Source organism: Varanus komodoensis, unplaced genomic scaffold, assembly GCF_004798865.1.
Source record: "Varanus komodoensis strain SLA01 unplaced genomic scaffold, ASM479886v1 scaffold3, whole genome shotgun sequence".
NCBI classification, from domain to species: domain Eukaryota; kingdom Metazoa; phylum Chordata; class Lepidosauria; order Squamata; family Varanidae; genus Varanus; species Varanus komodoensis.
In genome coordinates, this window is record NW_025335761.1 from 37,166,743 (window position 1) to 37,176,970 (window position 10,228).

At 40.2% G+C, this 10,228-nt stretch overlaps 1 protein-coding gene across 2 annotated transcripts in view; it reads right to left on the bottom strand.

The window, feature by feature from the left end:
• The window catches only part of LOC123026550 (acyl-CoA-binding domain-containing protein 4-like), a 33,373-nt gene that overhangs the window by 16,703 nt on the left and 6,442 nt on the right, over nucleotides 1-10,228 (bottom strand). The window lies entirely within an intron of this gene.

The following is a 10,228-nucleotide window of genomic DNA, read 5'->3' on the forward strand; positions in this document are numbered from 1 at the left end:
AAACAACCCAAAAGCATGATATAAGTTTTTAATTATCCCTTCTCCGTCTGGTTTTTTAACACATGAATTCATAACATAGTACAAAATACATTTTTCCAGAATACAACATGTGAAGATAAGCATTCAAATTTGTAGGATGTGGGGAAGGAATGCCATAGGTTTTTCATTAGCAGGAATCTGGGGTAGGCAAGTGCATCCATCCTTTAAAACAAAACAACAAAACATTGAAACAAAACATTGAAAACTAGACATTTTTAAAGGCTAACTTAAAGGGTTTTTTACCTTTTCTAAACACCAAGAGAGGGAGCTGGCAATTATAACTCTTGAGGGAGGGCATTCATAGTTTAAAGGGACACAAATCAAAGAGTCTGTATGGCAGGATTGTGTCTATACAAATCAAATAAGTATGGACACAATCCTGCACATGCTTAGACAGAAAAAAAAAAGTCCTACAACTCTCAGCATTCCTCAGCCAGGGTGGATGGTTGAGACATACTAGGACACGAAGGACTTTTTTCTGTCTAAACATACATACGATTGCGCTCTAAGTAGATACCGTAACCCTTTGCAAACGTCAAGCGGCTGCTGAAGGCGCAGCTTCAAGCACCAAACAACGCGGAGGAACTCTCTGCCTTACGTGGAAACGGAGCAGTGGCGCTGCTTTGCAAGCACGCTCGATCATGTTTCCCGCCCAAGTTCAACCCGCTTTTCTGCTGTTCACCTTCCCTTCACATTCCCACGCCGATAATGAAGCCCCTGTCTGAGCGAAGCCGGCGCAGAGGCAGAGGACAGAAAGGCCTCACCTGCTAACCAGCTGCCGGGGCGGCTCGTTGAGAGACCAAACAACGTAGAAGCCGAGCTTGTCCGCCTGCGGGGTGCAAAGAGCGCCTTGGGCCTGCTGGGCCGCGACATCCTCCTCTTGCCACAGGCCTCCGGGAGTCCAGCTCCACCGACGGCGGGGAATTCTCAGTCCCGCTGCAGTCGGGAAAGTGGAAGGTGCTGAGAGCATGGCCAGAAAATCAAGGCCTTAAGGCCCAGAATCGCTCTGGGTTTGTAGATACAGTGGTCGGCCTCAGTAGCTAAGGAAGAAAATCTAGGCACTCCCCGGAGGCACTCTCAATAATCTCGCATATTCCAGAGCTGAGCTCCAGCAGCAAAAAAGCTTCCACTCCCCTTCTGAGGATGCCCTTTATCAATGTCAGCTGTGCCGATATTGGCTCCTGGCTCATTTACTTCAGGGTAGAGCTGCCTGGTTTAACAACAATTCAGAGTGCCTAAACTCTGCCCTAGGTAGCAAAGGGGGGGGGGAGGCTTTGCCCGCACTTTTTCACAGTTGGCTTGCAGAGCAAGGCATGTGAAAGCTCTCCACACAGGCATCGGCGTCAGGGGGGTCATGTTATAAGAAGATTTATATTTTACTTCTCAAATATGTTGCTATAAATAAATGCATCTGAGTTTAAATTGTACACCCTTCTGAGGTTCCAATACTCCATCCACTTACCTGTGGGTAAGCCTCATTGAATTCCATGGGACTTCTGACTTTTAGTTGGATAAAGTTCCGCTGCTGTGAAGCTCACAGCTAAAAGTGGTTTATACATTGACCAACAGTGTAATTTTTTACTTAACTGAGAAGCAAGCTCCATTCAGTGGGCCTTTGTCTCAACAGAACAAGGTGCCTTCTGGCACATTAAGGATTACTACAAATCTTTTTAAAGTTTTTCTGGACACTGTCCACTTCTTCAGATGCAGATAAGTGTATATAAGATTGCACCATAAGTAAAGAGCACTCCTGTATTCAAGAAACATTTAAGCAGTTATCTGATTGGGATGGTGTAACTGGCAACCTGCAGTAGCAGGTGTTGGACTTGATGGCCTTCGTGGCCCCTTCTGAAACAGCTGTTCTGTGAATCTACTTCTCTGGCCAGAGTATGAGCAAGGTTAGGACAATCACTGGGGAAAAAGAATACAGAGGTTCTTTTCTCCACTCCTCGCATGGAGATCATGCACTGCATGAGTTCCCCAATTATCCTTGCAGAGTGTAACTTCACATATCACCCAAACCCAGCAAGGTCCATGGTGGAGGATGTCTTTAAAAACACCCTAGAGCCTTACAGCAAGCCCTGAACTAGGTTCCACTGTAAAGCCATCCTCCAGCCAGCTTTGTGTAGTCTTTTTGATACATTTTCTTTTTGGGAAATTCAATATGGTTCTTGCAAGAAAGTGAAATGTTTACATTTCAGGATATAGACACACCACCAAGATTCAAACTTAACAATATGCTTTGAACTGAACCATCTTTTCCAAGATAATGGGCTATGTTGTAGGGATACCACTAATATTTACCTACATAGAAACTAGTTTTTAGACTTCAGTGATCTGGAAGAACAACATAAGGTTGCTTACGTGTAACCAATCTTCTTTGGGGTACCCTTCCCCAACACAGTGCCCTCTACATGAGTTCTATTGCTTCCTTGGAGATTCTGGGTGCTGTGTTCAATCACATCTGAAGGGCACCAGGTTAGGGAAGGCTGAGGTCAGGAATCAGAAGAAACTAATCCTATTTCACTTACAGATTTATAATAGACTGAAGCTGAAACTACAAGGGGAGTGTTTTTGGCTCTACTTTTGAGGCTGCAATTTTAGTATATACTGTTTCATGGGAGTAAACACCTTTGGATCATAGGGGCTTACTTCTGAGTAGAGATAAGATTGCATTGTTGATGTGGGAGAGGATGGATAAGTCACAACAGTTACTAGCCAGTCGCTATTTAATAATGGCCCATTTGATGTTTAAACTTTTCTTTAATAAGATCAAACAGATGGACAGCTTTTTTTAAAGTGGGAGTCTTATTGTCAGTTATCATAATACATGAAGAGCCCTGCTGAATCAGACCAAGGTCCATCTAGTCTAGCATTCTGTTCACAGTTGCCAACAGCTGCTCATGAGAAACCAGGAAACGGGGAAGTGTAACAGAACCCTCCTACTCATGTTCCCCAGCAACTAGTGTGTATAGGCATACTGTCCCTGATACTGGAGATAACATATAGGCATCAAGTCTAGTAGGCAATGACAGAAAGCCTTCTCCACCATGAATTTGTCCAATTCATTTTTAAAGCTATCCACATGGATAACCTTCAGTACATCTTTTGGTAGTGAATTCTATGATCTTACCTATGCTCTTTGTGAAGAAATATCTCTTTTTATCCAGAATATCTCACTAAGCAGTTTAATGGGATGACCCTGCTGGGTTCTAGTATAATGAGAGAGTAAGAAAAATATCTCTTTACATTTTTCTATGCTAAATGTTCCAGATGTTGTAACTTTTCCTTGTAGGGGATCTGTCCCAGCTTCTTGATCATTTTTCTACATTTCTATATCTCTATAATATCAATTTTTGGTGATAACAATTATGCACAATATTCCAAGTGTCATACTATAGCTTTGTATACTGGCAGTATGATATGGACAGTTTTATTTTCAATTCTTTTTCTAACTATACCTGACATGGAATTTGACTTTTTTCACAGCACTAAGTCAACAGTTTCATCAAGCTGTCCACCACAGCCCCAGGATCTCTTTCTGTCATCCACTGCAAGCTCAAATCCCGTGTGTGTGTGTGTGTGTGTGTGTGTGTGTGAAGTTGGATTTTTTTTGTCCCAACATGCATCCCTGTATATTTGGTTACATTCAACTGCAATTGTATACTGTTGAGAGTGACATCTTCTCAGCATCAGCTCAGCAGGACTGGCGGGGGATAAAACTAATTCATATAATTTAGACATTTCTGAATAAGTCCTATTGTATAACCTACTTTTCAGAAATCATATTTTTAAAGATTTTAAAGAAGAGATTGTTGGGTTTTTAAAATCTTAGGTGTAGGACTCCTGAATCTGATTTCACTATACATCTAACAATTTAGCAGAGACAACAGGGATCAGTTTGGACCATTTATAATCTACTCAGTGGACTTCTTCCAATAATATGGCTGAACTGTGAAGAGAACTGTGGAGTAATTTCTGTATAGTAAGAAGGATGATAAAAATGCACTAAAACAGATGCTAAGTGAATCTCAGTCAACCTGGTCAATGATATATCCTTAAGTTTTAAAAAGATTGTCATTTCAGAAGTCCGCTACAAAATCACCAAGGAAGGATGACATTACTTCTCAGCTTCAAGTCCAGAAAAATACTTCTTTTATTTTCAGTAATTACTTTAAATGCAAGCTGAAGGAAGAATTAGACTTCCCAAGAATTTGCATACTAATTTTTTTCAACTGGGCCTTTGTGTTGTCCCCTTATTTTTCTTCTTCTATTGCTATAGCCCTTTATCAGTGAGTATATGATAGTAAATTTATATGACAGTAAATTTTAGCACAGCTTTGTAGAGCTGATAATTCCCATTCCATTGTTCCATCACTATCTAAAAAATGAAATTTATGTTTGTTTTAGAATTAACATCCATGTGCTAGCAGTGACTGCTGTCAGGAAAATGGAAACCTTCATGGTTCCATTCAATTTTTATAGTCTTGTTTTGTTTATAATGTTATTATGGATGTTATGTAATTATATTGATTTTTGTTTTTTGTATTTTATGGATTCTAATCTGCTATTATATGTATATCCATATATTTGTTTTATATGATTTCTAAGGGTCACAACATGATAGAAAAGTAGCATAGAAATGCTGTAAAAATAATGCTAGAGCAAAATCCACAAAGCCAAGAGTTACATTATCCATTTAGACCACCTTCATTGGACTAAGTGGGACTTAATATCTGAGGCCTAAATCAGATAGTTCAACCATAAAACAGGAGTGGGGGAATGACTATTATTATGGTATCAAATATATTCTCTGTCTTGCTTCCTCTTGCAAAGAACCCCAGGCAGATCACAAGGTTCTCTTCCTTTCCATTTTCACAACAACAACTCTGTGCATGAGTGGTCCAAAGTCACCCAGTGAGTTTCATGACTGACAGGGAACAGGATCTCCTGAGTTCCAGTCCAGCACTCTAAACACCACACTACATTGGCAGTCCCTCTGCACTACTTTCATAACCCAATCACCTCAATCTATTGGATTACAATCCCCATCATCCCCAGCCAGTGACATTCCCCCATGGGGTGATGGATTATAGTTGGACATATCTGGCAGGGGAGCAGGTTAGGGCAGGCTACCTTATACTAAAAAGAATTTGCAGAAGAGGTGAATGACATCCACATCTGTTGATTTACCTTGCTGTGCTCCACTGCTTCAAGCTACCAGAAGTGAGCTGGCAGAGGAATAGTAGAGTAGTGGGGGTAGAGCAGGGGAACGGGTCTCCTATTTTATAGCCAAACAGGCAAGCACTTGTTTAACAAGCATGGATATGTCTGTTTGGTTCTAAGATGGTACAAAGGACCAGACTGCTAATGCTGCACTAGTCATGTTGCTTTAAATTAATTAGCAAGTCACTATTAATTCACTAAACAATTCATGATATGAGCTGCTCTTCTCAGCCAAAGAAGCATGCCTCCTTGCATCACTGTTGGAATATCCAAGGGGAATGTGTTTACATCTTTCATATTTGTTCAGATAGAGGACCCATTAGTTAAGTCAGGCTTGAAAAAAAGCATCTTTAAACATCTCATTTCCAGCCCTGTGACTTAGATTCTCCATTTCAGAGCATCTGTTCTGTCACCTCTCAAGCTGAATTTACTAGGTTTTGTCTACCTGGAGTAAAGAGATCCTTTCCATATCACACTTCTTGTTTTTACCTATATGGGGTTTTGAAAATGATGATAAGCCTTCCCCCCACCCTTTATCTAGGTACTGTGATGCACTGAATTCTTTTGTCAACTCTCTCCCCTCCATGAGTTTACACAGGAATAAAATGAGGCTTCCCTCCCAGTGGAATATCCACCACCTTTCCTCTATTGTTATTCTTCACTTGGCAAGTAAATTTTCAAACATGCCTTTAAGATTGTCAAGTGTAAGCTATTTAGGGGAGGGGGGAGTTATATATTTATTTTTATGTTGTTTAACTTTTCTTAATCTTAACAATGCTTATTAAATTTGAGGCAGGTTGTCTGTTTATTTTTGACAGCACAAAGATATATACCTTGCCTGCCAGTTCACTACCCCATGCTCCACACTTTGGTCAAATGGAGATGATGTAGGGGCAAACAGATAGAACTTACTCAGTGGTGACTACAAAGATCAACTACTAGTAGTTGTTTCAAAGACTCTTGGTTCAGCTCCCTTCATTCAAGGTCTAGATTTGAATAAATGAGTAGCACTGCAAGCTGCCTCTCTTCACAAAGGATCTAGGCATGTTTTCTATCCCATTATGTTCACTGAAGTTTGTACCCATATATATGTTCATAGGAATGCATCTTTGATTTCTAATGGGCCACTGCTATGCACTTTAAAACTAAAATTATAAGAAAACTGAAATAAATTCTGTCCTCAAAAATGACTTTGAAGGTACGGTCACCGTTCCCTTATGGTGCACATTTCATTGCATTTATATTGTATTTATTCATTGGATACATGTAGCCTTGTGTGCTTATATGTAGTTCTTTAATAGCTATTCATTTGGCCCAATTCTATCATGTTCATGCAAAGGGAATAGGATACAAGATAATTTATTTGCACTTACACACCACCCCATAGCACAAAGAACTATCTGGGCAGTTTAAAAAGAGAAGAAAATAACAGAACATTAGCTCTGTCTGAAACCAGAGGCAGTCACTAGAAAATTGTCAAATGTTACTATATTTTATAGGGCAGAGTCACGCACCCATTTGCAGACCTTCACACATCCAAGGCTGTGTCATTTGCACTCTTCATGTGGATGTTATTTTCCAGCAACCTGCCCTGGAACTTTGAAGGTGGGAAGAAGAATCCTAAAAGAAAAGCACTTGCAAAGCTTTCGCCCTCCATGCCCTCAATTATCACAGGAATACTCCTGGGCTAAAAGGAATAAAGCTGTGTTGGAACCAGGAATATGTCCCATGTTATACAGCTAAACACCAATACGAGTAAAGAGAAACAGTATGTTACTTTCCAATGATGTCGGCACAGCAGTATATCACACTTTCTTAGTATTGGTTTATAAATTTCATTGTGATAGGCTCATTATTGTGATTCCATGGACCATGGTAACTGGCCACTTGGGAGGTGAGGCTTGCTTAGTCACCAGCCCTTTTGGAAAGGTGTGAAGAATACTTAAGCGGAGCATAATTTCAGAAGAGAACATCTGAGTCAGTCTGATACAACTCCAGGCTACCAAATGCTGCAGGTTTATTCAGCTGGGCATATGAGTGGCATAAGAAAACATGCACTTCAAGTCAAGGTTGAGAAGAAATTCAGGCAGGCTAGATGCAATATATTTTACAGTAAGGGTAATTAATATTTCATATATACATACCCACACATGCCTACCAATACGTTAAGATAATCAGCAGAAGCCTTCTGTGCACCCTTTCAATCTGAAGTCCCGCAGGCAGCCATGAAAGAGAGAGCTTTTAGGTGGTACCTAACCTGGTTTTGAAATGTTATCAGGGAAGCCTGGCTGACTCTTATGTTGTCTTCTTGTTCCCTCTTGTCTTTTAACACCTGTAATTTTAATCCCATGGTGTGTTTTAGCCTGTGCTGGTGGTTATCTTAGATTTGTAATCCACATTGTATTGTATTGATTTATGTCAATGCAATTTACCTGGATTCTTATTGTTGGCTGTTTGAATGATTTGTAATTTTACTGAATTATTTTGTTTTACTTTTTGTACACCATTTATGAATACTCAACTTCATAATCCAAATGAAAAGGGAGAGCAGCGTAAAGTCAGGATTTAATTATTCAGTAATTCATTTAGCAGCACATAGGTATACACTGAAGGCTATAGGTTCTGTCCCACATCTAACCCCACCCAACCTTCTGTTAGTGAGAACACTGAATACAAATGAAACAGTGAAGAACAGATTTTGCTTCACTGAAATGCGTGATCACTATTATTCTGTACCCTTCCACATTCTTATGAGCCATAGAATTACCTCAGTTGACATGTTCTCAGTAAGTCCAAAAGGGAGAGGAATTTACAGCCTTGCCTGTTCAGCCCAGTGCCTCCAGAGGAACATTTGTTTGGTAGTTTTCAGATTTGTATTATACCAGATTGTTAGTTTGTTGTGATAGAGTGTCAAAGTGCACTTGACAGGCCAACATCTGCCATGTCTTTCTGGCCACCTGAATGGAATGTGGAGTAGGACTCTCTGTTTAACTATGTGGAGCCCAGTGGCATCCATTGGGTATTGGTATCAGATACACAGATTTTAGTTTTATCCAGAGGAGTTGTGGCAAAGGGGTGACATGGCAGATGAGAGAAGTGATACATGTTCAGATCAGGGAAGCTAAAACAACCTTTGTCCATGGGCTGTTGTAATTTTTTAAGAGATAGGTGTGGCGGAAAGTCTCTCCTAATAAATTTTCTGAATAGTGCACTGAATCTTTGAAAATATGATTTGAATATACACCACAGTATGTCTCAGAGAAGCACATCCTATTTGAGGCAGAACATTCATTTTTAGTGTTGATTTTACCCAAATCAGCCACCTGAGGCTTCGACGAATGGGGCGGCATAGAAGTCACCTAAATAAATAAATAAAGTGGGGCCCATTTATCAAGACCCAGAGCAATTTGTGCTAGCGGGGGTGTTAGATTGATCAGTTGGGAAATGTCTTTGGGAACTTTTATTCCCAGATAGGCTATGGCATTGGAGCATTTTTTAAACTGCCATCTGGAAAACAGGTCAGAGAGGGGGTCTGCCACCAGGAGTGTAAGTTCTGCCTTGTTATCCTGACATTGCTCCAAATGTGTCTGTCAAGCTGATGAGCTCTCATATAGTTTTTGGGGTCATCAATAAACATAAAGCATAAAGGACGGCCTTATATTCTGTGCTGCAATGGGTGAGACCTTGTATTTTTCAATTTTGTCAGATCGTGGATGCCAGTGGTTCCAAACAGATGTTGAATATAAGAGGAGAGAGTGGCACCCCTGGTGAGTGCCATTGGGAAAGGCAGGGAAAGGGTTTCATTGGTCTGCATTTGTGGCCTTGGATTTGCATATAGGATCTTCACCCATACCAGAAATTCTTGAGGAAAGCCAAATTGTGGAAGTGTGGCAGTGATAAACAGCCAATATATTTTATCAAAGGCTTTTTCAGCATCTAGCAACAAGATGGCAGCGGGGGGGAGGGGTGCTGTTGGTGGAATTGTGTGTGTTTAAACCTACCAGCAGCCTTACTTTCCTGCTTTCCACCTGATGTGCATAAACCCTACTTGGGAGGGATGAGTTATTTTTTGCTATTATTTCTTGATCTCTATTGTCTAGCACAGCAACAAATATTTTGGCATCTACACTGATAAGGAAGATTGGTTTATAATTCACACAGAAACTGATTTTTTCAGGGTTTCGGGGTGACTGAAATATTAGCCTTTTACCTAATGGGCAGTAGTGCCTGATTCAAAGATAACCTTGGTAGAGTTCTGAGAGTCTGGGTGTAAGAACTTATAAGTGAGTTTTATACCACTCAGTGGGGAAACCATCAGGATCAGAAGCCTTTCTTGCTTTCATGTTTTAATAACTTTCCCAATTTCTTCCTTTTGTAGGTATTTTGCTAGGAGTTCCCTGTGCTGCATATCCTTTTGCTAGGAATCCTCTGTGCTGTGAGGGATAATCAATGAAGGCCTTAATTGCGTCTCCATCAAGGGTACTGTAAGATTTGTAGAGTCCAGAAAAGAATTTGTGAAAAATGAGCATTAATTTGCTGTGGGTTGGTGAATGTGTTGCTTGCATTGTCCTTAATTAATGGTATGTACTGTCTAGTTCACTCTTGTTTCAAGCTATATGCTAGAATTTTACCTGACTTCTCCCCTCACACCCAGTAATACTGGTGCATATATTTTATTTATTTAAAACATTTCTATCCTATCTATAACTGAGATGGATGTCAAAACAGCTTACATCATATTCTTAAGAAGCCTCCAAAATTCTGCAATGTAAGGTATAGATTAAGCAAAGCAAAATATTTGCAAATATTTCTTTGCCTTGCATAATTATATTCTGCTTCTGCTAGTCAGAAAGAAGGGTAAAGGGCACTGAAGCTTTGCATCCTCACCTCCTGTCATATATATATACAAGAAATCCAAGTCAGCCCACTTCTGGCTTCTAAGTGCTAAGGCACTGCTTGCAGC